The following is a 27682-nucleotide window of genomic DNA, read 5'->3' as shown; positions in this document are numbered from 1 at the left end:
TGTTTCTTCTGATTTGAGCCATTATTGCCTTGAAAGTCAAAAAAATTATGTCTTCGCTACCCCGCATGCCTTCCCAAGCAAACCTATTAAGAGTCAAGTAGTGACCTCCACTTTCACAGGTGGCCTGTGGCACTGTCGTCACTTGGTCAAGATTTGTGTTTCAGGATCTCTCAGGAGACATGACAAGAGCCTGCCTGTCTCTCCTTTCCTCCTCATCTCTTGGAAAATTTTCCATTCCTTGACGTGGTGCTTTACCTCATTCCCATGAGGGAGCTCAGGGTCGCTAATGGATAGAGCAACCAAGACACAAAGTGGTGATGTCAGTGGTCTGGTTGAGTCAGGAGAAAAATGGAGCTTCTTCCCTAAGTCCCCTTCTCTTCACCCTTCACACCCCCATCGGCTTCATGTAGAACCACACTTGTTCCTCTTATTAAGGAGGGATTGTTAACACAGCGCCCTTGAACCCCTTGGAATCTATGCAAAACGTGTATAGACTCATTCTTGGGGGAGAGGGTCATAGCTTTGACTAATCTAAGAGTCAGAGGTTATGAATCTACCGTTATAGAGAACTTCCTAAATAGGGCATCTGCGTAAGAGCTAGACTGGTGCTGTGGACCGAACAGCAGCCTGGGTGATGCCCTTGGCACTGGCCGGCTGTGTGACCTTGTGTGCATCTTGTGATCTCTCTGGGCCTCAGATTCCTTGTCTGTAAAGTGAGAGGTTTGGATGGGATGGTTTCTGAGGTCTCTCCTAGGACTGACATTATGTGACTTAGTGTGAATCTGTGTGTTTTGGGAGTAGGTGATGACTGTGTGGTCTGTCTGAACCTCTGTCAGGCTCCAGTGTGCCCAGGTTCCCCACTTCTGGGCTTCTTGTTGCAGGGGCTGAAGCTGATGGGGAATCTTCATCAAGCGGTTTATCAAGAAAACAGTTAACAGGAGCCCACAGGTGCTCCCTTCCCCCTTTGCTGTCCGGGGCATGACAGATGGCCTTGCTGAGAGAAGATGCTCCAGTCACATGAATCATGATGGGTATTCACAGTAAACCAAGGGCAGCCTTCATCCTGGAAGCAGGAGGCAGTCAGTCAAATACCAATTCTGTCCTTGCAGCTGAGCGAGGGGCATCCTGGTGTCTCAGAGCTTTGCTTCTTGCTTCCCACCCACTTTTCTGAATTGACATGAAGCTTTTCCAGATGGGGCTCAAGACCACTTAGGTGGTTTTAGTTGTGTGCTTCTGTGTCCCTGCTCACCAGCAGAATCGCAGGAAGACTTTTGAGCTCGTGCTGTCCACTACACCGTGGCAGTGAGACATAGAAGTGAGACATGTTAAAGCTGTGCATTGCACATCCCTTTCTCTCCTAACTTCCCCAGGACTTTTGCTCTCTGTAGGAGACTGGGAAGTTTCGATTTTAGAAGAAAGCATTTCCCCCTTCAGCTTGGTTTTGGGAACCACTGTGATTTAATGGAAGGAGCACTGGCTTGGGAGTCAGACAGACTTGAATTTAGGCTACTTCTTGAGCCCTTGATGTTGGGCTTGTGGCTAGCCTCTCATAGGTCCAGGAATCTCATCTGCAAAATGTGGACAATACAGAAAAGAGCAGTATTGTTTTAAGATGCTGTGAAGTAATATGTGCCAAGAATCACACAGGAACCACATTCAGTAATGGGCTGCACTTTTTATTCTCTTTCAAGAAGTAGGAGAAAATTCTTTCTATTCCTTGTTATTTTAGGTGTACACAAGATAGAGTTGGGTCTCCCTTTTTGAAATAGTATGAGCATTTTAGGTAGCACTGAGCTGCCTCTCTCAAGTCAGCCAGGCGTAGTTTTATTGCTTCCACTGAAATGGGCAGACTTATTTCAGCAGAAGCCGCAGAAGGGGATCGAGCCCACCAGGCCCTCCTGACTGTGCCTGGGCCTCTTGTGGAAGGCCTGTGCCTCTGCCTCCCTCTGGACCTGCCTTAGCTCGCAATGCTCGGCCCCCTGAGAAATGCTGCCTCATCTTGTAATGGCCTTTGGCCTTATTGAGTGGGACAGCTGGCCAGTTTTATAGCTCTGCTGGGCTCTCAGCTGATAATTAAAATGCTTTTGCCCCAGGAGGAAGGCCGTATATTTCTCTCTGTCCCTTCCCTGCTGCACTAGTCTGCTGCTGAGGTCAAAGGGGTTGCCTTTTTTCACATCCCCCTCCTGGCTTCTCCAAAGCAACGTAGCATTCTTCTTGCACAGTCTCTTTTAAGGTGGGCTGAAGAGATTTTACTTGAGGATCATATTCTTTTGGAAGGAGAATGGAGTGTGAATGCCCCTTTTCCATCTCTGTATAATGGCTTCATTTATCTATTTTTTTGCTGAAGAAGATTCACCCTGAGCTAACATCTGTGACGGTCTTCCTCTTTTTTGCATGTGGGTCGCCACCACAGCATGGCTGACAAGTGGTGTAAGTCCACGCCCGGGATCTGAACCCACCAACCCAGGCCCCTGAAGTGGAGTGCGCAAACTTAACCACTACGCCATGGGGCTAAGAGCTTTATTTCCTACAGCTATTCCAAAACTCGTTGTGCCTGGCACTTAGTAGGTTCTCAAGAAATGTTTGTGGTTTTGATCATCACAGATCCAGCCCTGTGCCTTTTCTCATGCATTAACCTCTCCCCACAAGACAGTTTCCAACAATGCCTGAACTCTTCTCCTTCACAGCCTGTATTTAGAATATGAACTCCCTTTTCCATTGGAGATGAGCCTGCATGAGCTGTGGGTGAGGCTGGGTTTCAGTCCTGGCTCTTTTTCTTGCTCACTGGGACCTTGAGCAAATGCTGTACTCTCTGTGCCTTAGTTCTTGTAAGTGTAAAGTGGGAATAATTATAATGCCACCTATCTCATTTTATGGGGTAGAAGTGAGATGAAATGAAATAATCTAGGTAAAGCTCTTAGCAGTGCCTGGCACATAGTGAGTGCTCCATATATTTATTGTTACTATTACAATTGCAGCAGCTATGTTTACTCCCTCAGTATTTAGATCCTCAATTTGTGAGCCTGCACTTTTGAGTGTGATTTTTCTTGTTACTGGATTTTCAGTGTTTTAGTTGTATTCTCTCCAATTGCACTATAGATTTTTTTTTGAAGATTTTATTTTTCCTTTTTCTCCCCAAAGCTGCCCGGTACACAGTTGTGTATTTTCAGTTGTGAGTCCTTCTAGTTGTGGCATGTGGGATGCCGCCTCAGCATGGCTTGGTGAGTGGTGCCATGTCCGTGCCCAGGATCTGAACCAGCAAAATCCTGGGCCACCGAAACGGAGCACATGAACTTAACCACTTGACCATGGGGCTGGCCCCTAGATTTTTAAAATTCAAAATGTAATACATACACATAGTCAAACTAGTGCAACATTGAAATACAAAAAAATGTTGGTCTGTTGCCTACCCTAAACCCTAAGTTTGCTTCTTAGAAGCAAATGAAATTAAGATTTCTTTTGGTCTCCTTTGATATGTTTTTTTCTATGAAAACAAGAATTCCAATAAGATTCTTGACAGCAGAAGTGGTACTGTTTTTTCTTCTTCTGTCTTCCCTTGCTCCCTACCCCGCCCACCTTGAATCATGCATAATATAGGACGTTGCGTATGGCAGTCCAGATCTTTGGCAGCAGTTCCAGTTTTGCTATGAAATCTTGTTTTTCTGTCCCTGGTTCCTTTCTGGGTAGACTCAAGCTCCTTTATTGAGTAAGCTGCATTTGCTCTTGTCAAGCCCTGGGTTTTATGTATCCATTTCATAGACTTTTCAGGAGTTTGGGACCCTAGAGGAAGGTGTTCTTGGAGTTGCTTGGAAAGTCTTAAGCCTGATGTTTGCCTCTGGAATTGCCACCTATGAGGGCTCTGTCTACCATCCCTGGGAACAGAGCTGGGGGAGGGTTGGGGCCTGTCGCCCAGTGACTGATCTTGTAACTAAGACCTTTCTCTGCCAATCCTTGTGACTGCTTACAACCTGATGTGCCTGGTAAGGCAATGAAACAGGAAAAGTATCATTGAAAAAAGAAAAAAAGTTATCCCCGATTCCCCTGTGCAAATGGCACTGTTTTTATTGTTTTACAGTCCTGTGTTGTTTAATGGCAGGGGTACATTCTGAGCAAGGCATCCTTAGGTGATTCATCACTAAGCAAACATCACAGAGTGTACTTACACAAACCTATGTGGCATGGCCCGCTAGACATCTAGGCTATATGGTGCTATCTTATGGGACCACCGTTGTATATGCGGTCCATTGTTGACCAAAATATCATTATGCCCCAAATATCATTATGCAGCTCATGACTGTATGTGATTTGCTTATTCTTGTCTATATACCTCATCCTCGTCTGCCATTTTAGTCATAGTGTACATGCTGTCTGGACCCTTGCTGTATTTTTTGTTTCTGCATTCTGTTAACCTTCAGAATCTAAGAGGAAGGAGAAAAGGGCCGTGGTTGGGGAAAATATTGCTGGTCTTCAGTTTCCAGTCATTCTTAACTTTCTTTTATGTTTATTGAGAAGATTAGAGCTTAAAGGAACCTTGAGTTGTGAGCTGGAGAAATTAAGTGCTTAAAGTCCTGCTGTTGGAATTCCTGAGGCTTATGACAGTGTTCTTGCTTTCAGTCACCCCCAGACCCTGACAGGCGGACCTGTTACTCTGCCAGGCTTTCCAGCTAGGTCCAAAGTATTGTGGACAGAGGTGGAATGAGGATCTATACACTATCTGAGAAATCAGGGATGACTTGCTTATAAGGCCCAGAGGTCAAAGTTGAGGAGTGAAGACTGCGTCTTTCCTGCTCACTAACATGAACTCGATCATTTTCTTCACTGTGTATGGAGAAGGGTAACAATGTTCACTGCTCTTCTGGGTGGTTTAATTTTCAGGAAGAAGAAACAGTAAAAACTTTTAATTTTTTTCCCCAGCTTTACTGAGATGGTATTAACATATAACGTTGCGTAACTTGAAAGTATACAACATGATGATTTGATACGCATATATATTGTGAAATGATTACCACAGTAGGGTTAGTTAACACATCCATCATCTCACGTAATTACCATTTTTGTATGTGGTGAGAACATTTAAGACTTATTCTTAGCAACTTAATACAGTATTGTTAATTATAGTCACCATGGTGTATATTAGATCCCTAGAATTTATTCATCTTCCAGTACAAACTGGAAGTTTGTACCCTGTGACCAACATTTCCTCATTTCCCCTACCCCCTGCCACTGGCAATCACCACTCTCCTCTCTGCTTCTATTAGTTTGGCTGTTTTGGATTCCACATATAAGTGAGAGCATACAGTATGTCTTTCTCTGTCTTATTTCACTTAGCATAATGCCCTTGAAGTCCATCCATGTTGTCACAAATGGTGGGATTTCCTTCTTTTTTATGGCTGAATATTATTCCTCTGTGTGTGTGTGTGTGTGTGTGTGTGCGCACGCATGTGTGTGTGTATGCATATATACATACATATGTATGTACACACCACGTCTTCTTTAGCCACTCATCCATAGACAGACACTTAGGTTGTTTTCATGTCTTGGTTATTATGAATAATGCTGCCATGAACATGGGAATGGAGATATCTCTTTGAGATAGTGATTTCATTTCCTTTGGCTATATACCCCGAAGTGGAATTGCTTGATCACATGGTAGTTCTATTTTAATTTTTTGAGGAACCTCCGTACTGTTTTTCGTAGTGGCTTCACCAATTTGCATTTCCACCAACAGTGCGCAAGAGCTCCCTTTTATCCACATCCTCGCCAACACTTGTTATCTCTTGTCTTTCTGATTATAGCCATCCTAACAGGTGTGAGTTGCTAGCTCATTGTGGTTTTGATTTGCATTTCTCTGATGATTAGTGATGTTGAGCATCTTTTCATATACCTGTTGGACATTTGTTTGTCTTCTTTGGAAAAATGTCTGTTCAGGGCCTCTGCTCATTTTTTAAATCAGATTGAAAAGCAGTTTTATTTCTTAAGCCAGGACAAGCAATCCTGGCTACCTATGCTTAGGGGTAGAAATCCCAGGTGGATTAATAACAATCTCTCTGCCCTTGACAGTTCTCGCTCCTCCATCATGGGAGACCTACCCTTTCTAATTATTTGGATTAAATTAATCATAAAATTAGCTTGTCCTTCCCAAGTGCCTGGCAGCTGGTGACAAGGAAGGATGCCTCATCAAGTCCCATGGATGGTAATGGAAAATCAACTTAAATTTTTTCTGTATAAGCTTCTCTCAGATGATTTAAGATTATTAGTATAACATGACATTTGATTTTTTTCATTAGCTTATTATTCATGGTGATAGCAATAAATGACCCTTCATTTTTCCCCTGATATTCCTAGAGATGGAATGAAGAATAATCATATTTTGTATTTGGTGCTATAGAATTTTATTTGGAATGGTATCTGTCTAAGGTACTCTAGGCAGAGGTGTGGTAGCCCCCATTCTACCGTAGAGGAAACTGGGGCTCAGAGAGGTTTAATGCCTTGCCTGAGAACACATAGCTAGAGAATGGTGAGGCCTGAACTTGAGTCCCAGGTTCTTGAGCATTTGTGTGGTGTTCTCTCTGCTCTGTTCTTTGAGATCAGATTGCTCTGGAAGACCCTCTTCCAGCAGCTGTTCTGCAGAATGGACCCTGTGACTCACCCGAGTGTGGGTGTGATGGGGCTGGCCCCCGACTTTACACCTGGTCCTGGGGCCTTTGTAGGGCAGATCGCCCCCACATCTGGAATTACAGGGAGGGGATTCCTCACTGCTCCAACTCAGGGGCCCCTGACACCTCTAGAGCTGACGGTCCTGATGCACAGGAGCTAGTGTCTCATTTTAACTTCCCCCTGGGCCCCTCCAGTAATACAATATGAGCCTCAGCCATCATCCCGTAGCCGTAGCCTCAGCTTTGCCTCTCGTTAGCGTTAGTCCTGAACCAAAATTATGCTTACATACTGCTGACCAAAAGTTAGACCATAACAGAAGTTTCCACTTTATTGGACCCTTGTTTTTCCTTGCGTTTGTGTTGTGGTTTTGTTTTTGTTTGAATAAGGAAAGTATCTATAAATTTCAGATAAATTCAGAGATGCTCCTTCACAGAATTTTAAAACTATTAACCAGAAAAGTAATGTAAACATTCAAAAAGAATTTGGACACATTTGCTAATGGCAGAGCCCCACAGCTTTTAGCTCCTTGTCATCTTGGAGGTCAGCAGGCCCTCCTGGGGCGTTGCCTCTGGGGCTGAGTTTGTAACCAGGTGGATCACGTTGGACCAGTGTGGCAATGCCATTCTCCGTGGAGGAGAGCTCAGCATGTTTTGTGGTGCCCACCTACATTTATATCATCAGATTAATATCATGAAAGACAGATTTGACTTTCACCATTTGTTCCTTACTTCCCTGATTTGGATTGATTGCTGGTGTAACAGCTTCCCAGCTGTTGCCTTCTCCTGCCTCTCTCAAGAATCTTGACTTTGTTTCTACTAGTACTTTTGAGCTTTTGTGATGGGAGAAAAGGGGAGGGGACAAGGACTAGAATCCTGAAGATCTGGCCTGACAGAGACACTTTTTTTTTTTTTTTAAGATTTTTTTTTTTTTTTAATTTTTTCCTTTTTCTCCCCAAAGCCCCCCAGTACATAGTTGCATATTCTTCGTTGTGGGTCCTTCTAGTTGTGGCATGTGGGACGCTGCCTCAGCGTGGCTTGATGAGCAGTGCCACGTCCGCGCCCAGGATTCGAACCAACAAAACACTGGGCCGCCTGAAGCGGAGCGCGCGAACTTAACCACTCGGCCACGGGGCCAGCCCCCAGAGACACTTTTTTAAAAGGAGTTTTAAGCAGGAAATTTGTGAGCTTCTTTGTGTAAAGCAATGGGTTTGAAGAAGTGTTGCTGTGGACCATATGGAGCCTCTGATGCCTGAGAAAAATAAGTAAAGAGTCCAACTAATTTTGATTTACATTAGGATGCTGCCTCCCTCCTGTCCTGTCCCCGCATTGGACACATCTCTGTCCTGTGATTCTAACGTGTGAGTGGCTCATATGCATGGCTCTAGGTTGCATGAACTATGAATCCAGTCAGTTTTAGGCTCCTCACAAGCTTTTTGGTGCTTGATTTGATATGGAATAATTGGAGGAGAGGCTGGGGATGGGAAGGTCATCAATGTGACCTTCCAGGAAGAGTAAGAATGTGCCTGCTCAGGTAAAGAGAGATATTCTAAGACCTTTCCTCACATGGAGGTTCCCTGAGGGCAGGAAATAAGGCATTTAAGCATTTTCCCAGCAGTTTCTGAGTGTGCCCATTTTCCCTACCTTCCTAGGTGGCAGGGAAGGAAGGAACAGACTGGCTTCTCTCTGGAAACTGAGGTGAACCACCTTGAGAATCTTCATGGTTTTGAGTTTGCCCAACCACAGTAAGATCCTCAACTCCATCACACGGAGAATAGGATTTGTAGAGTAATCTTTGGAGGTGGGCATGAACCTGTCTTACCCATCCCAGTGGGCATGCAGGTGAAAGGAAGGTACTAGAAAAGACATCTGTAGCGCAGACTGAAAGTCGGTGAGTCAGAACAAAGCTAGTCTTAGCCTGAGGAGGTACTCGAGGTTGGGCCCTCCCTACTCTTAAGACCTGAGAGGTTGAAGAGTGAGTCATAGGAAGCTTTAATCTGTGTTTCTAAGCTTTCCAGGACTGTTAAGGACTTAGGGTTCAAAATGGCAACTCCCATTGTTTTGAGGCTTTGTGGTCCGGGCTCCCTTGCCTGCAAGGTGATGATGATGGGTATCTGTGGTGGATCTTGCTGCTTCCTCCTCTGCCCTCAAATCCTTTCTCCTCTGTGGTGCCTTGGGTGAAGCACAGGTCACAAAGCCTGGAGTGTTTGCATTGTGCGTGGATTATGATTCTCAACCCAACAGGTCCTCCCGAGAAACTGATGTGGCACTTTTGTTTAGATACTGTAGGAAATGTGGTAGGTCACTTTATCATATATGTAACATAGATGTCACTTCCACCACATGCTTTCCATCCTCAGGAGCCATGCTGTGTAAACACACCCAAACAACCAGAACAGTGTGACGCAGTATGGAACGGTGTGCCAAGGGTACAGGAGATGGTGTCAGAGAAGGCAAAATTCTCTGGAAGGCCTTGATGGAGGAGTTAGGTCTGAAGGAAGTGGAATTCATGGGGAGTTGGTTATAGGGTGGTGGGCCACAGCAGTGACTTTCCAGGGAAGGAGGCCTGCCCCAGCTCAGACAAGGCCACGTGTTTGTTGATGCTGTGCCCGTCATCTGGGTTCTTTAGCAAATTCCTGGACCTGGATTATTATTGAACAGGAAAGCCGTGCTCCCGAGTAGCTGAGTCTGCCATATAGAAACAGCTTCTGTCTCCAAGTGGCTGGAGAGCAGAGTGTGGTACAGTGGGAGGGGCTCTGAGTCAGACACATCTGGCTTTGGAGAAGGCCCTCCACCTCAGAGCCCTTTCCTCCTCTGTAAAATGGGGATAATCCTGCTTTTTACACATATCATTGTAATGAGCATTAAACGAAAGTATGCATGTGAGCCCTTAGCCTAATGCCTAGCACAAAGTAAATGCTCAATAAAAGGAAGCTTTTCCTTTTTAAAAAATACTACTTCCAAGAGCCGCTGCTTTTCTGGTAGCAGCAGATATGAGAATCGATTCACAAGTGTGTCACCAACTGTTTCCATTATTATTGCTTGGAACAAACCACCCTAAACAAGAACCATTTCATTATGCTCATGGAGACTTTGGGTCAGGAATTTGGAAAGGGCTCAGTAGGAATGGCTTGTTTCTGCTTCTCAGTGTCTGGGGCTTGAGCTGGGAAGATTTGAAGGCTCCAGGTGAGGCTGCAGTTGCAGGCAGGAATCTTCTGAAAGGCTTGTTGAGACACATGTCTGGTGCCTGGGCTGGGAGGACTTGAAGGCTAGGACTGCACATGGGGGTGTCCATGTGTAACCCCTCTACGAGTCTGGCTGTGTCAGGGCTCTTGGCCTTCTTACATGGTGGCTCCAAGCTTCAAGCACAAGTGTTCCAATGAACAAGGTAGAAGCTGTATTGTCTTTTCTGATCTGGCTTAGAAGTCATGCAGTGTCGCTTCCTCTGCATTCTGTAAGTTAAAGTGAGTCTCAGGCACACCCAGATTCAAGCGGAGGGGACGTAGACCCACCTCTCAGTGGGAGGAACATCAAGGTCACATGATGGGACATGTTGTGCCATTTTGAAAATGCAACCCACCATGCCTGTCAAGGGAGCTCTGGTGGCAGAGCTTGGGGACGCACGGTCCTGAGAATCTGCGCAGCAGCAGCACCCCGTGCCCGCATGCCCAGAAAGAAGAACTGCTTTTTGTTGACGCAGTCATCAAAGGTCTGATGTGCTGACTCTTTCTTGAGTATTTTTATCCAGTTTGCTGCTGGATGCTTCCGAAGCGTGACAGAGATCTGGGAGCTCTGCTCAGCCACTTTGAGCTGGTACGGTGGGAAAGCTCAGGGCGGTTGGGGGTTTGAGGAGATGTTCTTTAATAAGCAAAGTGGCTGCACAAAAGCTCTGCCTCTGACTTCTATTTCCTGCTGGTGACGTTTGTGTCTGGACGAGCTCAGAGCTACAGTCCCAGCTGTGTTTTCTGGGCTTAATTTGCACAAGATGGCAATGGCTGCAGGTGCCCAAGTTGACGTCTTTTGAAGTAGTCATATTTTAGGATGTTGGAGAGAGCAAGGTGTCCTGCAAACACATGCTGAGAGGTTTGGCCAGCGAGGTGGCAAGCACTGATTTTCCTGTTTTAATCACAAGAACTTGGCTACAAGAAAAACCATTACTCAGCAGCATGAGGGAGGTGGGAAGGGGTATAGCATCCAAAGAAGAGATGAAAATGAAGTTCCCATGGAAAACTTGGGCTGGTTAAAGGGGTCATTGAAAAATTACCTAAAAAGACTGATGAATTGTGCTCCTTGAGACCAGGTATTGTTAGTCTGTAAATATATTAGTTCCCTATCGTGTCCCCTTCTATCCTCCAGCCCAAGAAGGCAGCAGAAATCCACCCCTCATGCTGTTGAATCTGTGGGAAGCACAGATGCAGGCACGTTATGAAGATGGCTGGGGCTTTGAGTTTCTCAAGCGCTGGTCCACATGTATACATCTGATTTTCCCTTGTTCCCCACGGCACATATTTACAAGACGTCCAGGCAGAGTTGGGAATGGCCTGAAACCTTGGACATTCTCAGGGTTTGAATCACGGCCCCGGTGTCACAGTCCTGGTAACTAACTAGCCCGTCTGAACACTGTGCTTAAGGCCCAGCTGCCTGTCTGAGGACTGGCTCTCCAGAGCAACACTTTAGCCAGCCCTGGGAAGCTCATCTATCAGTTCTGTCCCCTCTGACCTCATTCTTAGCCTGTGCCATTTCCTTGAGCTCTCTGCTGCCTGTCCTTGGCTGACATTGTGAAGCACAGTGTGCTGATATCTGGGGCTTGCCCGTTGTCCCAGAGGAATGCAAGATTAAGCTGCTTTGGCAAATAGTGTCTGGTCTCAGCACATCAGGACTATGGAACTGCATGTGGTCCAGATGTGGCAGTTAGTAACCTGTGAGTTGGTGGCCAGAACTGGAAATGAAGGAACCATGTTCCTAGGTGGTTGTGGAGAGGCTGGAGGGGGATGGGAAGCTTCAGTCCCTGTTGGAAGGGAAGAGTGGGTGGATGGATGTTGATGCAGACGTAGAGGAAATGTGACCTCTCAAAGCCCGGTGTTCTCACTGAACACCCGTACCTTCCCATTAGATTGATGACGTACAGGTACCCAGCTGAAACAAATGAGTGATGCAAAGCCAGAGAGATTTCCTAGGACTCACTGACTGCACCTTTTCCTTAATTACTCTCTTCCGGAGTAATTAATTACTCCGTCTTCTTGTCCCATCATCCTCATCCCCAATTCCTTAGTTCATTCTTCACCACCTTCCCCTGGACAATTGTAATAGATTACTTATTGTGTCCTTGATGCCTGTCTATTACTTTTTCAGTTCAGTTTGTCTCATTGCGACCACACAACTTTGCTGCTTAAAAACTGCTTGTGACTCCAGAGTAGATTCCAGGCTCCTCTGTGTGGCCTGTAGTCTTTCAGTCCTGCCCGAATCCTTTGCTCAAGCTCCATCTTCTCCCTTTTCCCTTCATGAAGGTTTTGCTCCAGCCACAGGAGACTATTTCCTATTCCCTATGTGTGTCAGGGTTTTTTCCCCTTTGGCCTGGAATCACATTATTCCCCCTCCTGAGAGGGGCCTTCTGATTCTCTCCCCTGGACCAATCCTTATCCTTTCTTTACAGCTCAAAGAACAGCTGTATATTCTGTGACCCCCTTTCGAGGAGTTTCTTCCTCTCTGCATCAGTTGTTTCCAGAATCTTGCACAGCAGATGCTCAAACAAGATGGGCGGATGGGGTAGAATAAGATAATCACTAAGAGCATGGGAGCTGGAGCCAGTTGTCTGAGCTTTGCCACTTACTGACTATGTAACTTTGAGGAATAGCCTCACTTCACTCACAGCATCTTCATCTGTAAATAGAGATGAAAACAGTACCCATCTCATGAGATTTTTGATTGAGACAGTGCATGTAAAATGCTTAGCACAGTGCCTGGCTTGTAGTTAGTGCCCCATAAATCCTCACAGTGGTAATGGTTGTAGATGTGGACTTATGACCAGAATGAGTAGGGGTGGAGAAGTGAGCATGAGGGAAGTTCCACCCTATTTTCCTTTATAGGATCATCTCTTCACCCCTCTTTTCCTCTCCCTTTTGCCTGTGTAGGTGACTGCTGACCTTTTCTAATAACTAAAGCCATTGGTATCTTTCACTGGCCACAGAAGTAGATTCTCAGGTGGGAATGTTAGCAGAGAGGAGTCTTGGTCTCTTGGAGTAACAGCCTGGATTCTCTCCTGCTGATAGTTCTGATCCTGGATGTTGGTTGTATTTTAGAGGCTTTAGCTAATCTCAGATTGCTTTCCACTCATGGTGGTCGTGCCCTCTTCCCAGAGAGGAGGGTGGATGCTGCAGTTTGAGTGGGGCCTTGTGGTCCCTGGTCAAAGCCCAGCATCCCAAGAGTTAACTTGCTGGGGCATGTGACCCTCTGGTGAAGGGCTGATTCTTGCGCTTCAGAACTCCCGCCAGTGTACGCTGGCCACTTTTAATAGCACTGGGCTGGTCTTACAGGGGAGACTTTCTGACCCCTGGGCTGTAATGGAGCAAGGAGAATCTTCCTCTCTGACCTTTCCCGCTGGTTTTGAAGGTAGAGAATGGTCCTTCCTGGGATGAAGGAGCAGTGAGTAATGTTCCTCACAGGCTGACTGAGGCTGTTGGTGAACAGTGGAGCTGAGGTCCAGAGCTTTTGGAGTTGACGCTTATTTGCCTTTCTGATGTATGAGCCTCGACCTTTCTTACCGCTCTCTAAAGGCCCTTTCTGCTGGTTTGGGGATGAATCACTGGGCAGGGCATGCATTTTAGAAAGGGAAAAAGAGACATAGATGGTGCTTTGGTGTGGGTGGGAACAGGAACTGAAGATTCTCCTATGAAAGGGATAGTGAGATAGGCACTGGACCGGGCACCAGGGCCCTAGAGATGGCTAGAAAATTAGAGATCCGTCAGTCAAGGTGATTCTTAGTTCTTACAGCCTAGTGTCTGAAGGCTGATGGGAGATTCTGTAAATCAAAAGAGAGATCCTGGACTGGGAACATTTTATTTTGGGCTCCACTGAACAGCCATATTGGGCCTGCCTGCTACTGCTCAGCACCAAATACATTCCTTTCTTGAGGATGAAAGTCCAGTGGAAAGAGTGGAACTTCAGGGTCCTAGGATTCCTCCGCTTTATTAGTTCTTATCCTCACAGGTTTGAACATTTAAGTTTTGTCTTCTCAGCTCTCCCGTTGATTTTGCTGATGGTTTGCCTGGGTAGACTCTAGAGGGAAGTGACTTGAAGGTGATGGGTGGTTTTGAGTTGGCAGGGCCTATGTGACTCAAAGTAAAACTCACAACTTCTAAGATGGTTCTAGACCTGCTGTAGGAGGGTTGCTTGTCCTGCCCATCAACACCTTCCCCAACCCCCAAGCTAATGTCCTGTCTCAGCCACTGTGCTTTTAGCACACGTTTGCCCTAAATTCTGCCTGGCGAGATGCTGCCCCCCAGCAAGCTTTTGCCACCACACCTTGCCAAAGCTGTCCTCGTTTGGGTGTCTTTGAGCTTCCCAAATATTTATAGTCCTCACTTGTAAAGCACTCTCGGATAAATATAAAAGGCTGGTTCCCTTCCCTAGAAAGATAGAGAGTAGCACTCTGGCGGTCTGGTCTGAGGCAGAGACCCCTGGGGTTCTAGCGGAAAGGGCAGTGGACTTAAAGGTCGAATTAGGTTTGACTCCTAGCTTTGGTGGCTTCTCTGCCAGTTCTCTTCTCTTCTAAACACAACTTTCCCTCCTTGTCCCTGCCAGTGAGAAGTAGCCTTCTACTTGACAGTGCTGCGAGGAAGTCACTCTTAGTGGTGGCTCTGTCCATACAGGACATAGGATTAGGTGAGTTTCCTGCCCAATTAATTTATGATCTGAGACTGCACCAAGACGAATACAATGAAAGTGTGGGTTGTACACCACGGCATAGGAGAGAGCAGCATTGTAGAGCTGTACAAGGTATTGTGGAGATGTAATGGCTAAACATTTGAAGCCCGAGTGGAGGAGGCAGCTTGGTGTAGTCGAAGGAGCGTAGGCATAGAAGCCAGAGCAGAATTCAAATCTTGGCTCTTTCTCTTCCTAGATGTGGAAAAGTTCCTTAAGCTTTCTCACCCAGCTTTCTCACCTCTAAAATGAGCATGCTACCCATCTTGCACGGTTGCCTTGAGGACTGGTGAGGTAACGTATGTGAAGGTCCTAGTATAGTGCCTGGGACATAGGAGGCATGTTATTATTATTGTCACAATTGTTATTATTTTTAAAAGACTTAATTTTTTTATATTAACAAAAAATACATGTTTATAGTAGACAATTTCAACAATATAGATGACAAAGGAAAATTTATCCCCCCAAATCCTAGTACCCAGAGATAACCGCTATTAGCATTTAGATATATATCCTTCAGGTGTTTTTCTATGTGATAGTGTGTTCTTAACAAAAAGAAATATGATCACACTATGTATTTTTGTATACTATTGTTTTATTATAATATAGTCACATATGTTATTAAATTGCCTACTGTGTGTTTTTGATATATATTTTTAGATTACGTATATAGTATCTAGTTTAGAAAGCCAAATTATATCACAAGACTTATAATAAAAACAGAGGCCTCGGGCTCTATCCTTTTCTCTTCCCTGGATCTTCCTCCTGGCTGATGGTTTTCTTGAGGAGAGGTGCTGTTTTAATTTACATTCAAACACCCTTACTTAGCACAATGCATATGGCCCTTTATGCATGTGGGCTTTTGTTTTTTTTTGAAACATTTAAATCAACACTTATTATAGAACATGACATACTACTGAAAAAATATGCAGCTGAAACATGTTTCAAGTTGATTCATTTTATAGAAGTTTGGAGAGGCTGTCCAAATCTTTGGCTATATTGTGTGGAGATTTTATTCACTGAAATGTTGCTTTTGGTTTAGATTTTCAATTTTGATACGTCTGTTTCTGTTTTGCTATAAAGAGATTTTGTAGTAGTGGAATTGACCTTTGTCTTGGTCAGATTAGGTTGGCTATGAGAAACAGACACTCAGAGTAGCAGTGGCTGAAATAAGAAATCTGTTTCCCTTGCACATAAAAGTCTAGCAGGAGACAGTCCTTGTTGGCATGGCAACTCTGTTCCACAAGCCCTAGGCTCCTTCCATTCACAGCTCTGCCAACTTTTGGGCATGGTCTTATCCTTGTGGTCCAAGATGGCAGCTAGACCTCCAGCCATCACATTCATTCCAGGCAGCACAATATAGGAAGGGATGAAGAAGAAGGGTCAGAGGCCCTGAGCTGATACCTTTTAAGACATAAAACAGCCGCATGATCCTTCTTAGTCACCTGGCCATAGCTTGGAACAAGGAGACTGGAAGATGTGGTTAATGTTGTACTTGGCCAGGGGCCCATCTTGAAATGAGGATTCTATTTCTGTGGGAAGAGGGGAGAATAACCACTGAAGGGCGACCAGCAGTCTGGGTCACAGCTTTCAGGCTCTCTTCCTAGCATTAATCCCTGTTAGTCCTTCCATGACCAGTTGCCAGGATTGCTAATGTAGCAGTTTGTTTCTGCTGTGTTTTCAGTTTGTTTTCTCTTTCTCACGAATGCTGCTGACTCTGTCCTCCTGTTAACCCTTCCTTGGAGATTCTCTCCCATCCCCTCCTCTGGAGTCCAAGGCCTTGAGACACCTGCTTGGATGCGAGGTGATGGTGGACAGGTACATCCTTCCCTCAGGGGCGGTACCCTGCTTCTTTCTGCGTAACGGGCTTCTGGTCGATCATTGAGCTCAGAGGTTCCCGGTGGTGGGCTGCAGACTCCTGGGCAGGGGGCTACTGCAAGGTGTCGTTGAATCTAAATATGTTTGTAGGAAGTGCAAATATTCGTATTTCTGTTTTTCAGATGTTTGTAGGTGCTGCTGTGTTGATAAAATACCAATTCATTGAAAAGTGTTTTTGTTATTGGGTGTTTCATGTGGCGTGGTGGGGCCCTGACTGTGATTTCATTCAGACATGGGTTATATCCTGGCTCTGTCTTACCGCCTGTGGACCCGCCTCTCTGAATTTCAACCTCCACATCTGAAAGTGCCTTCCAGAGTTGTTAATTAAATAATATTATGGATGTGAATCACTTAATCAGGGCACAGCATGCACCAAGGCCCCTGGAAACATGAGCTCTGGTTAGTCTTTTCTTAATCAGCACATACTAAAAGTACATCTACCATTGTAGTAGTGGCTTTTTTTTTCTTTTAACCTGAAAGGACATATTTTAATATGTTAGGAACCATTGCTGTAGCATCTTTGGTGATTCTGATGTAGCCAGCCCTCAAACAGGTATTTGGGGACCACTGTCTAAACTGACTTAATCCAAAACCTTTTGGGATGGTTTGTATTCATTCCTTCATTCAAGACAAATCTTTATTGAGCTCCTGTGACCTCTGGGTCTTAGGAGAAGGTCACTGTGCTGGGTGTCCTCTGGCTTTGCCAGGAGAGCACTTCACACCTCCATTCACTTTGGTTTCCTCTTCTGTAGGAAGAGAGGGGATGGACCCTAAGTCCCCAAGGACCCAGTCCTCTCCACCTTTCTGTCGTTTGTCCAGCAGGGACTTCTGGCTTCCTGTCCCTGAGTGCCTGTCAGGAAGCACAGTTCTCTTTGCTGGTTGTGCTGTGCCACTTGGTGCAGCTCTGCTGACGGTGCTGAACCCAGCTGGGGCCTCAGCTGTTCCTGGCATCTCCCTGCCATCTCTAGGCAGCACCACACCTCTGCTGAGCCGGAGAGTTAGGGAGTCTAGGTGGTGAATCACTCGCCTCAGTAAGCAAGTCTGGCCACTCTTGGCCTTGCCTGGAGGAACAGAGTGGGCCGAGTGCCAGGGGCAGGAGAGGCTGGGGACTGCATGCTGGTCGTGCCCTCGCTGCACGGTAGTGGTCCATGAGTCAGGCTTTTCCATGTGGCTCTTGCTGAGTCAGCACAGCAGGGAACCTGCTCTGTGTTAGCAGCCAGCCTGTTGGCACTCTGGGCTGCTGAGTGGGACTGGAGCCTGAGATCTTCTTCCTTCCTCTACTGGAGACACCAGGCCGCAGGAAGCAAATGTCTGCAGTGCTGACTCAGCTGCCCTAAGGCCTGACTGTGTCTAGTGAATGGAGCTTTTCTTTGGGTGGAATCACCTTGCCTCACTCCTCTCTGCCCTTGGGTTTAGCTGTTCTTCAGCTCAGATGGGTGGTGGAGGTCGGCTGGCCCCAGGAAAGACCGACAGTACTTTCAGGGAATTACAGACTTAGAGAATGTCAGAGATGGGTGAAGACCACACAGTCGTGGAGCCAGAACCCAGATATTCTGGGTCTTCGTCTGTTGTTTTTTTCTTTCTGCCTTGCGGCAGCTCCGAGCTTATTCTTGTTAAGGTGGGAGAGGATGTTGTGACACAGATCTGATGGTTGAGCCGAGCTGTGGCAGTCACAAGCAGGAGTACAGATTTTGCATATGGGGAAAGATGGAAGAACCAAGCCTAGGAAATGTGGAAACCCTTGCAGGGTCCCTTTGGATACAGACTCTGCCAGTTTCCTTCTCCCTGTCCCGAAGGAAACAAACAAAACTGAAGGCCGGATGCTGGGCTAGGAGGGCAGATCGAACACATACAGATACTGCATCTGCTTGTGCTCTCTCTTGAAACCCAGCTAAAACTACGACAACTCACGAGGCCAACAAGAGAGAAGACAGCAGCAACCAAGTTTTGGAAGCTGGAAAACAGGTAGATGAGCGATAGCTGACTTAGGATATTTGAGAAAGATAATTCTAAGCTGACAGTGGGGAAAGCAAAGAACTAATCAAAATCCAAAGAACCACAGAATCCTGTAAAGTCTGGGAACTGGCAGCACCAGGTACCTCTGGAACTGGGGTCAAGGCGGGTGCTAAAATAAACAGACTGAGGAGCACTTGTAGGAAATGCATTTGGGTCCCATGGATCTCTTCCTCCTCTACTCCATGCAGCCACCTGACTTCCTTTCCCTTTAGAAGGGGTGAGACGGTTTCTGGATTGGGGTGTGATTGCACACTGGAGGCTATGGGTACTAAAAAGAAGTGGAGAGGAAGTAACTCTTTATATCCTGAAGTCTGCCTTCCGAGACCACCTCGGCCTCCTCCTGACTGGATTCCTGGCACACTGGCAGCCAGACCTTTATTTTCCCAGTGGTTTGGAAGAATAGTGCTCTCTGGGAGCTGACCAGCTCAAGGAAGTGACCTCAGATACCTTGTCCAGGCTTACCCGGATCTCCCGGTGGTGAAGCTCACAGTTGACACATCCCTCCTGTGTGCTCAGAGTTCTAGTCAGCTTTTGCTGTCTCACCTGGCCCACTTACTATTATGGAAAACATACACACAAGTAAGGAGAAGGGCATAAGGAACCCCCCAGCACTCATCCAGCATCAACCATGACCACCTTGTGGGTGATCGTGCTTCCTCTGTCACCCCACTCATTTCCCTCCTTTGACTGTTTTGAAGGAAAGCTGCAGCATCCTGTCCTTGTTTTGGTAAATTTTTCTGGTATGCACCTTAGAACATAAGGATTTCCTTTTTTAAAACATAAGTGCAGGGGCTGGCCCGTGGCCGAGTGGTTAAATTCGCATGCTCGGCTTTGGCGGCCCAGGATTTCACTGGTTTGGATCCTGGGCACAGACATGGCACCGCTCGTCAAGCCACGCTGAGGTGGCGTCCCACATAGCACCACCAGAGGCACTCACAACTAGAATACACAACTATGTACTGGGGAGCTTTGGGGAGAAAAAGAAGAAGAAGAAGAAGAAGAAGAAAAAAAAAAGATTGGCAACAATTGTTAGCTCAGGTGCCAATCTTTAAAAAAAAAAAAAACATAAGCACAATTTGTTTCTTAATCATGAATGGACAGCCACCGGATTGCTGTAACTCTGAGCAAAGGTGCATTAGAGACTGAAGCACAAATCGAAAAAGTAGCTGAAACATACTACACTGGGAGAAAACAAAGAGCCACCAGTGATGCAGTTGGGTGAAAGAAGAGACATTGTGCATATTACAAAAACAGCTGTTCCACGGCTACATTTGGGCTGGCCACTCCATTAAAAAAACAATTCAGAGAACAAAAAAGAGCTCCCTTAGAAATTAAAACCATGATAGGGAAATGAAAAACCCATAGAAGGGTTAGAAGATAAAGCGATGGTGTCTCTAAAAGAAGAGCAAAAAGAAAAAAAGATGGAAAAAGTACAGGAGAGAAGGTAAGAAAATTGGAGGACCAGTCTGGAAAGCCCAATATCTGAATAATAGAGGTTCTTGAAAGAGAGAAAATGGAAATATAAAGGAGGAAATTAACAGTAAAATACTTCAAGAAAACTCCCTGTAACTGAAGGACGAGTGTTCAGATTTGAAAGTGCTCACAAAGTTTCCACCCGAGGCCACATCCCTCTGAGATTTTAGAACCTTGGAGATTAAGAAGAGACTGAAAATTTCCTGAAAGAAAAAGACCCATCACTTACAGAGCATCAGGAAGCAAAATGGCTTGAGGCTTCTTAACAGCAATGTCGGAAGCAAGAAAATAATGTACGATGCCTTCAAAATTGTGAAGGAGGATCTCCAATCATTTCTATACCAAGTATGGGGGTGGAATATAGACATTTTCTAACTAAAAAAAATGTGCTTTCCATTCACGGTTTCTAAGGAGCTGCTGGAGAATGCACACCACCAAAGCAAGAGAAGAGACCAGCAAAGAGAGAAGGTGGGATGCAGGACACAGGAATTAACACAGGAGAGAGATGAAGGAAAACTCTGAGGACTGAAGGGAGATCCCAGGAGAACGGCTGTGCAGTAGACGAAGATGATGGGCAGTTGAGATCGGGCAGGGTCACTCAGGCTGTCATCACCAGCTCACCTGCTGCTGGTGTTCCATCTCTTTCACCTGAGGACTGACTACCTGGGGGAGGCTGGTCCAGATTCTTATCTGCACTTGGCTGTCTTGCTCATGTGCTGATGAAGCTCCTGCTCACCCCTCCTTGACCTGCTAATTGGGCAGACAGAAGTGTTTTCATTGCCCAACCCTGAGAACCAGGGGTAGGCTAAAGTAAATTTAGAAATAGAAAATACAGAGAAGCCTGCTCCTCCAACGATATTTCTGGTGGATGTCTAGTATTTGCATCTCTGCTGCCCAAGTGCCAGATGTTCCCACTGTGGTCATCTACCCACTTTTTCCAACTCATAGATGATCTCGCTTACTGACTTTCCCAGAAAGGGCTCTTGTCAGTTCTCTGGGACTATGACCAGACACTATGTTTAGCTTATTTCCTTCTGTGAGGCTTCATCTAGCAAAGGCAATGTTTTTACTGTTATTCTATATTGTGGGTAAATTTGTGTCCCCCTGAAAAATACATGTTGAAGTCCTAAGGTGTGAATGTGACCTTTTTTGGAAATAGGGTCTCTGTAGATGTAATCAAGTGAAGATGAGGTCATGCTGGATGAGGATTGGCCCTAATCCAATGACTGGCATCTTTATAAGAAGAGGGAAATTTGCACAGACACGCAGAGCTGAGAATGCCATGTGAATACACAGAGACACACACACAGAGGGCAGACAGCCGAATGAAGAGATTGGAGTTATGCTACCCTGAGCCAAGGAATGCCAAGGATTGCTGGCAGCCACCAGAAGCTGGAAGATGCAAGGAAGGATTCTTCTCTATAGCCTTTGATAAGAGCCTAGCCCAGGTGACACCTTGATTTTGGACTTCTAGCCTCCAGAACTGTGAGGCAGTGAATTTCTGTTGTTTAAACCATCAAGTTTGTGTTAGTTTTGCTTGGCAGCCCTAGAAAACTAGTATACACAACCACTTTTGACTTGTCAAAAGCACCTTTTCAAAACTAAACAATATCTTATTTAGTATGTGTACGTAGTGGTAAAATCATAAAGAGAAGTAAAGGAACGCATAACAAAAGTCAAGACTGAGATGTCTGGGGAGAGGGAGAGGGATGTGACAGGAAGGGACACGTGGAGCTTCTCAGAGACTGGATGGGATTACATGGGTTTTCATCTTATTTTCTTTTAACCATGCAAACATGTTTTATCCACCCTTTTATGTGTATATGCATTTGACAATAAACTTAAAAAGAAAAAAGACTAAACCAAGCAGAACACAACCCTCAAAACAGAGTTAGGCCAGTTGCTTAATCTGGGAGAGATGATGCTGAATCATTTAAACCAAATGAAGGCATGGTGATAGGAGCCTTGGTGCCAAGGTGATCATTTAGCAAATCGGAGCCCCTTATGCTAATGGAGATGAATAATAAATACGAAATCTCAAAATGATAAATCATCAACCAAAGCTAAATTTACCATTAGGACCTAATGGGAGAGTCTCCTCAGGTATGCCAAGTTTTGAGAGCCTGGCCTCCAGCTAAATGGTATTAGGTCATTCTCACGAGCCCTTTGTGGCCACCCTGTCTGACTCATTTCTTCTTCTGAATTCCTAGCAGAGGATGGCCCTGAGGCCATTTAGGTGGTCTGTATTCAGTACCGTTGAATCCCATAGAAACTCATTCAACCTCTCCATGTTCTTGGAGGTCAAGATTCATTTTGGTGCTAGTCTGCCTTTATTCCCCTCTACACCTGTAATCTTTTGTTTCTAACGGAGACAGCAGGCTTTAGACTCAGGCTATGAGCAGTAGCAGGATCTACTGAAACTTAATAATGTTTATTTTTGTTTTCCTTTTATTTATTTGTACAAGTTACCTAATATTAGAAGGATATTTGTCTTTTCCATTTATAATAATGATATAAAATTTCTTGAAGCCATTTTGAAAAAAGTCAATTTTAAGAAAAATGTTAAATAAATGGTATATAGGTGGTGTCCTGATCTGGAAATAGTCAAGAATAATGTCTTTGGGTTACTGAGGTTTAGAAAACTGTGATTATCTTATTAATTGTAGCAAAATGTGGGCCCTTATTGCTGCACGCTTTGTCTTGACCTGATGTTCCATCTTGTCGAGTATCTTTCCATATGGTGTGTAGAAGGCCCTTATGGGCAGAGTCCCCAGCTCATCTTGCCTTGTGTCCCCCCACCCCACCTGGCACCACTTGAGTGTGTTAGTCACTAGTGACCCCTGGCTGAGGTGTTCCTCCTTCTCCAGTCTTGTTATCCTGCCTGGTACACACCGGCTCCCCTTAGTGCCTCAGGGATGGATAGTATTGGGGGGATGCTGCCCAACACTCAACAACAATCAAATGGGGAGGTTGATGGTCTCAGAAGATGCACAGATACTCCTTCAGTAAAAGAAGTGACCAGTGAGGGGTCAGTTCCCCCAGAGAGCCTGGTCCTCTGCTTGGTTCCTGGAGGGGGAACGACTTGGGTTCCAGAAGAAGGAGAGGTTTTTGCCTTCTGGGAGTCATATTCCATCACATTCTAGAGAAAATGATGAGGCACACATTCACGCAGCAGCGGGGAATGATTAAAAGAAGTATATAATATGGGGCCAGCCTTGTGGCGTAGTGGTTAAGTTTGTGCCCTCTGCTTCAGTTGCCGAGGGTTCGCAGGTTTGGATCCTGGGCGTCAACTTACGCACACTCATCAAGCCATGCAGTGGTGGCGTCCCACATACAAAATTGAAGAAGATGGGCACAGATGTTAACTCAGCGACCATCTTCCTCACCAATAAATAAATAAATGACTATTAAATACATATGAAGAATAATCATAAAAAATATAATGTTTAATTATATGGTATTGGTTTTGGATGCTGAAGGAATAATTCAGGAAAAGGAAGAGTGGTGAAGGCTAGTTAATGACTGACGGTTTTAGGGATCTGGCAGAAATTGAGATAAGCCTTAAAGACGCATAGGATTCTTTTCTGTCCCCTGGATGGCACAGCGTGCAAAGAGAGATCTGGTTTCGAATCCCATCTCCATCCCTCTCTAACTTAACCTTTCTGTGTGTGTTTTATCGTGGAGAAAATAATTACACCTACTTCATAGGGTTAATTTAGGGATTAACTAAGGTGATGTATGTAAAGAGCAGCATGCCACTAAGTGATTGATAGGTAGCTAACATTATTAATTAATCAATCATTCCATTTGTTTATACAGTAAAAATTTATTGCATGGTTATTATGTATCAGAGACTGCCAGGCTTCACGCCTAGTACCTTGAGTGCTGAGTTCCATGGTTTCCACTTACTTACAAGACACTTAGTAATAATAATAATAGCTGTGGTGTCCTGAGTGCCTATTTATGTGCCATACTCTCTGCTGGGTGCTTCATTGCTGTATCATCTTTATTAATCTTATTAGTCTTTATCCTCATTTTACAAAAGCGAGAATAGAGGTGCAGAGTTCATGAAATTGGTCCAGGGTCCCATGGAAAACGTCAAGCCTAAACTTGATGTCACCTTAAACACCATTATGTCCCATGCTCAATGTGGCTTTCTCAAATGGGCTTTGTCTCTCAACTTCTCAATGAGGGGCACTACTGTTCTACTTGGTACCCATGTGTACTAGGCTGGCGACCTCTGTCTTCTCCATCAAGCCCCTATATCTGGTTAATCACTAGGTCTTTAGTTCTAATGCGTCTTTTCCTCTCTGTTCCTTCTGTCTTAGCCAGGCCCCCATTGACTTGCACTTGTTAGTTGTTTTCAGCATTTGTTCCACTACCCTACGCATGAGAGGGGAGGTTTACACAATATGCTTTCATAGACTTCACCAGATTTTGATAAAACATTCCTAAGTTTTCCAAGAAGTCAAGCATGATAATTTGCTATTGCTGCAGTTGGTCAGCGGTAGAAGCTTAGAATGGGCTCACTGCAGTGGTTCAGGTAAGTAAGCTGCTGTGAATATAACCTTTCTTTCCTACCAGGGAAACCATGTTGGGAGAGGACTGTGCTTCACTCTGTTTTAAAGAGTCAAGCTTTCCTCTTTAACAAGAAGCGCTGGGACAATGGGATATCCACATGCAAAAGAATGATGTTGGACCCCTATCTCATATGATATCAAAAATTAACTAAGAATGGATCAGGGACCTAAATATAAGAGCTGAGACCATAGAACTCTTAGAAGAAAACATAGAGGTAAATCTTCATGAACTTGAACTTGGCCATGGATTCTTTGATATTACAACAAAAGCATGAGCAAGAAAAGAAAAAATAAAGTGGACTTCATCTAAATTAAGAAATGTTGTGCATCAAAGGACATTATCAAGTAAAAAAGACAGCCTACAGAAAGGGAAAAAATATTTTCAAATCATATATTTGATAAGGGTCTAGTATCCAGGATATACTTATAACTTATAAGTCTTATAACTCAACAACAAAAAGGCAAACAACAAATAGATATTTATCCACAGAAGATATAAAAACGGGTAACAAGCACACAAAAAGATGCTCAGCATTATTAGTTATTAGGGAAATGCCAATCAAAACCACAATGAGATACTATTTCACATCTACTAGGATGGCTATAATAAAAAAAAATGAAAATAAGTGTGGCGAGGTTGAAGAGAAAATGGAACCCTCATACACTACTAATGAGACTGTAAAATCTTCAGCTGCTGTGGAAAACAGTTTAGCAGTTTCTCAAAAAGTTAAGCTATCTTCCTCAAGCAAAAAAAGAGGAAGATTGGCAATGGATGTTAGCTCAGGGCCAGTCTTCCTCACCCAAAAAAAAAAGTTAAACGTAGAATTACTATATAAGCTAGCAATTCCACTCCTAGGTATACACCCAAAAGAACTGAAAACAGATACTCCAAGTATATGTACACACATATTCATAGCATCACTATTCACAATAATCAAAAGGTGGAAACAACCCAAATGTCTTTCAGTGGACAGATGGATAAACAAATTGTGGTATATACATACAATGGAGTATTATTCAGCCATAAAAAGGAATGAAGTACTGGTACAAGCTATAATGTGGATGAACCTTGAAAATGTTATGCTATGTGAAATAACCAGATGTGTCTCACGTTGAATAGTCCTGTTTATATGATCTATCCAGAATAGGTAAACTGATAGAGAGAGAAAGCAGATTGGTGGGTGGCAGGAGCTGGGAGGAGAGGAGAATGGGGAATAATTGCTTAATGGGTACTGGGTTTCCTTACAGGAGCAATGAAAATGTTTTGGAACTAGATAAAGGTGGTGGTTGTACCACATTGTGAATGTACTAAGTACTGCTAAATTGCTCACTTTAAATGGTTAATTCTATGTGAATTTTATCTCAATGAAGAAAAATCTACAAAAAAGGTAAAGCTTTCACATACTTTGTTGCTTTAATTATTTATAGTAATAGATGCTTAGTAGATAGCAGTGTTTCAGGAAACCATTATTGAGAAGCATCGGCTCTTACCATCTGCCAGGATGACTAGCTGGCTTCTGATTACACAGCCTCTCCTCTTTGCAGAGGGCAGGACCCCTAGGCCAGGGATTTCTAACTCAGATGGCTTCAGGGACCCAACCTGTTGGGATAAATGTTCGTGGTCAGCTGGTTGTAAGGCAGCAGGGAGCAGTGGCGTTAGATGGAACCAGGCTGGACCTGTGCTATCTAAAGTCATTTAAATTCAGACCAACGTCCCTGGGCTGATTCTTGCCCCATCTTCATCATTCTGCCATTCCTTTTAAGCCATCTGACAGATTAGTCTGTTTTCAAAAATCATCTTCAATATGCTATTCAGTTTCTAAAACAGCTATTTCCTGTAACAGAATGTAAACTTCGCTGCTTCCCCTTCCAGCATAGAGTGAGGCAGCTCAGCTGGATCCACACAGTATCATGAAACTGTTCTCCTCCTCCCCCTGCCCCTGCCAGTCCTCTGGGGTCTGGGGTGGCGGGACGGAACCCCACTGGATATGGAAGGATAGGGTTCCCTCCAAATCTTCTGTTTAAGGGCGGCTCAGAAAGAAATGGTCAGGAGCGGGCGGCCACCTCTGTAGAAGGAACGGTGGGTTTCTTTAGAGTCACTTGCCCAGCAGTCTGGGTCCATATTTGTCTATCTCTGCCCGAGGAAAGGAGGAGAGAGGCACAGAAGAATCTGGAGAGATGGAGAAAGGTTTTTTTTTTTCCAGTCTGCCCAAGCATTCAGAGGCCTGGACCCATTCAGGACGCTGGCAGCTCGGCGTGGGGGGTGTATGTAAGAGGAGGTGGGGAGAGGGCGTGGAGGAAGGAGTCTCAGTCCATTAGATCTAGGGAGTGGCTGGCACTGTTTTATCTTGTGCTCTCAGGCCTATGGCTGCTTGTAATCCCTCTTTATGGCTGATTTTCTGAGAAGCACATAGGCCTAAGTCCTTTCAATATGTAACAGTTCAGTGGACATTTGTTGGGGGCAGCAGGAAAAGTCCAATTGTGCGACTTGAGGGACCTGCCTAAGGCAGTTACCCTAAAATCGTTCCCTTTCCGTACCCTCCCCATTTGGGCTTGAACGGCAGAGAGTCTTTCTTCCTCTGCTGAAATCCTGTGTACTGAGCTCTGAATCCCGGGTGGTTCAGCGTCTGGCCCACCAGAGGTTATGCTGCCACTGGGCCTTTGCAACCGTCCCACTTGGGAACACGAAGGCTTGGCTTCCGCACGTCCAAGGAGCTCGCTAGCTGCCCACTCCGGCAGAGTTCCTTGACTTAGCTTCCAGCACTTGAGTCAATTTGCAGTTTTGCTCTTTTGAGGGAGATTGGTTCCCACGAGGGCACACTTACCACTGGAACCGTCAAGTGGGTGAGGTAGCTGCCTCAGCTGCTGTCCTGGGAGAGCCAAGATGGCTCCCACGCTGTGGTGCTTTGGTGTTAGAATGTAGGAGGCAGGGCCCTGAGTATAATCAGTTCAGTGCACTAGCTCCTCCTGCCTGGGCCATGTTCACAGAGAGCAGCACGGGTGTTAACATGTGTGTCACTCTGACCTCTCCAACTTGTCAGCCAGTTCTCAAAGGGTGGGGGTGAGTTCCTGGATTAAGGGGAAATCTCTGTGCCCAAAAGACGTGCTTTCTTAAGAGCTTAAATAAAGTAACTTGGAGAGGTTCATGGAAACTGTCCAGAC

At 45.1% G+C, this 27682-nt stretch overlaps 1 protein-coding gene across 4 annotated transcripts in view; it reads left to right on the top strand.

Moving 5' to 3' along the window:
• The window catches only part of MAP3K9 (mitogen-activated protein kinase kinase kinase 9), a 76844-nt gene that overhangs the window by 15032 nt on the left and 34130 nt on the right, over window positions 1–27682 (top strand). The gene's annotated exons all lie outside the window — the stretch shown is intronic.

The sequence above is a fragment of the Equus caballus genome, chromosome 24 (genome assembly GCF_041296265.1).
Source record: "Equus caballus isolate H_3958 breed thoroughbred chromosome 24, TB-T2T, whole genome shotgun sequence".
Lineage (NCBI taxonomy): Eukaryota > Metazoa > Chordata > Mammalia > Perissodactyla > Equidae > Equus > Equus caballus.
Note: the sequence above shows the minus strand (reverse complement) of the source record. Positions and strands in the feature narration are given on the sequence as shown.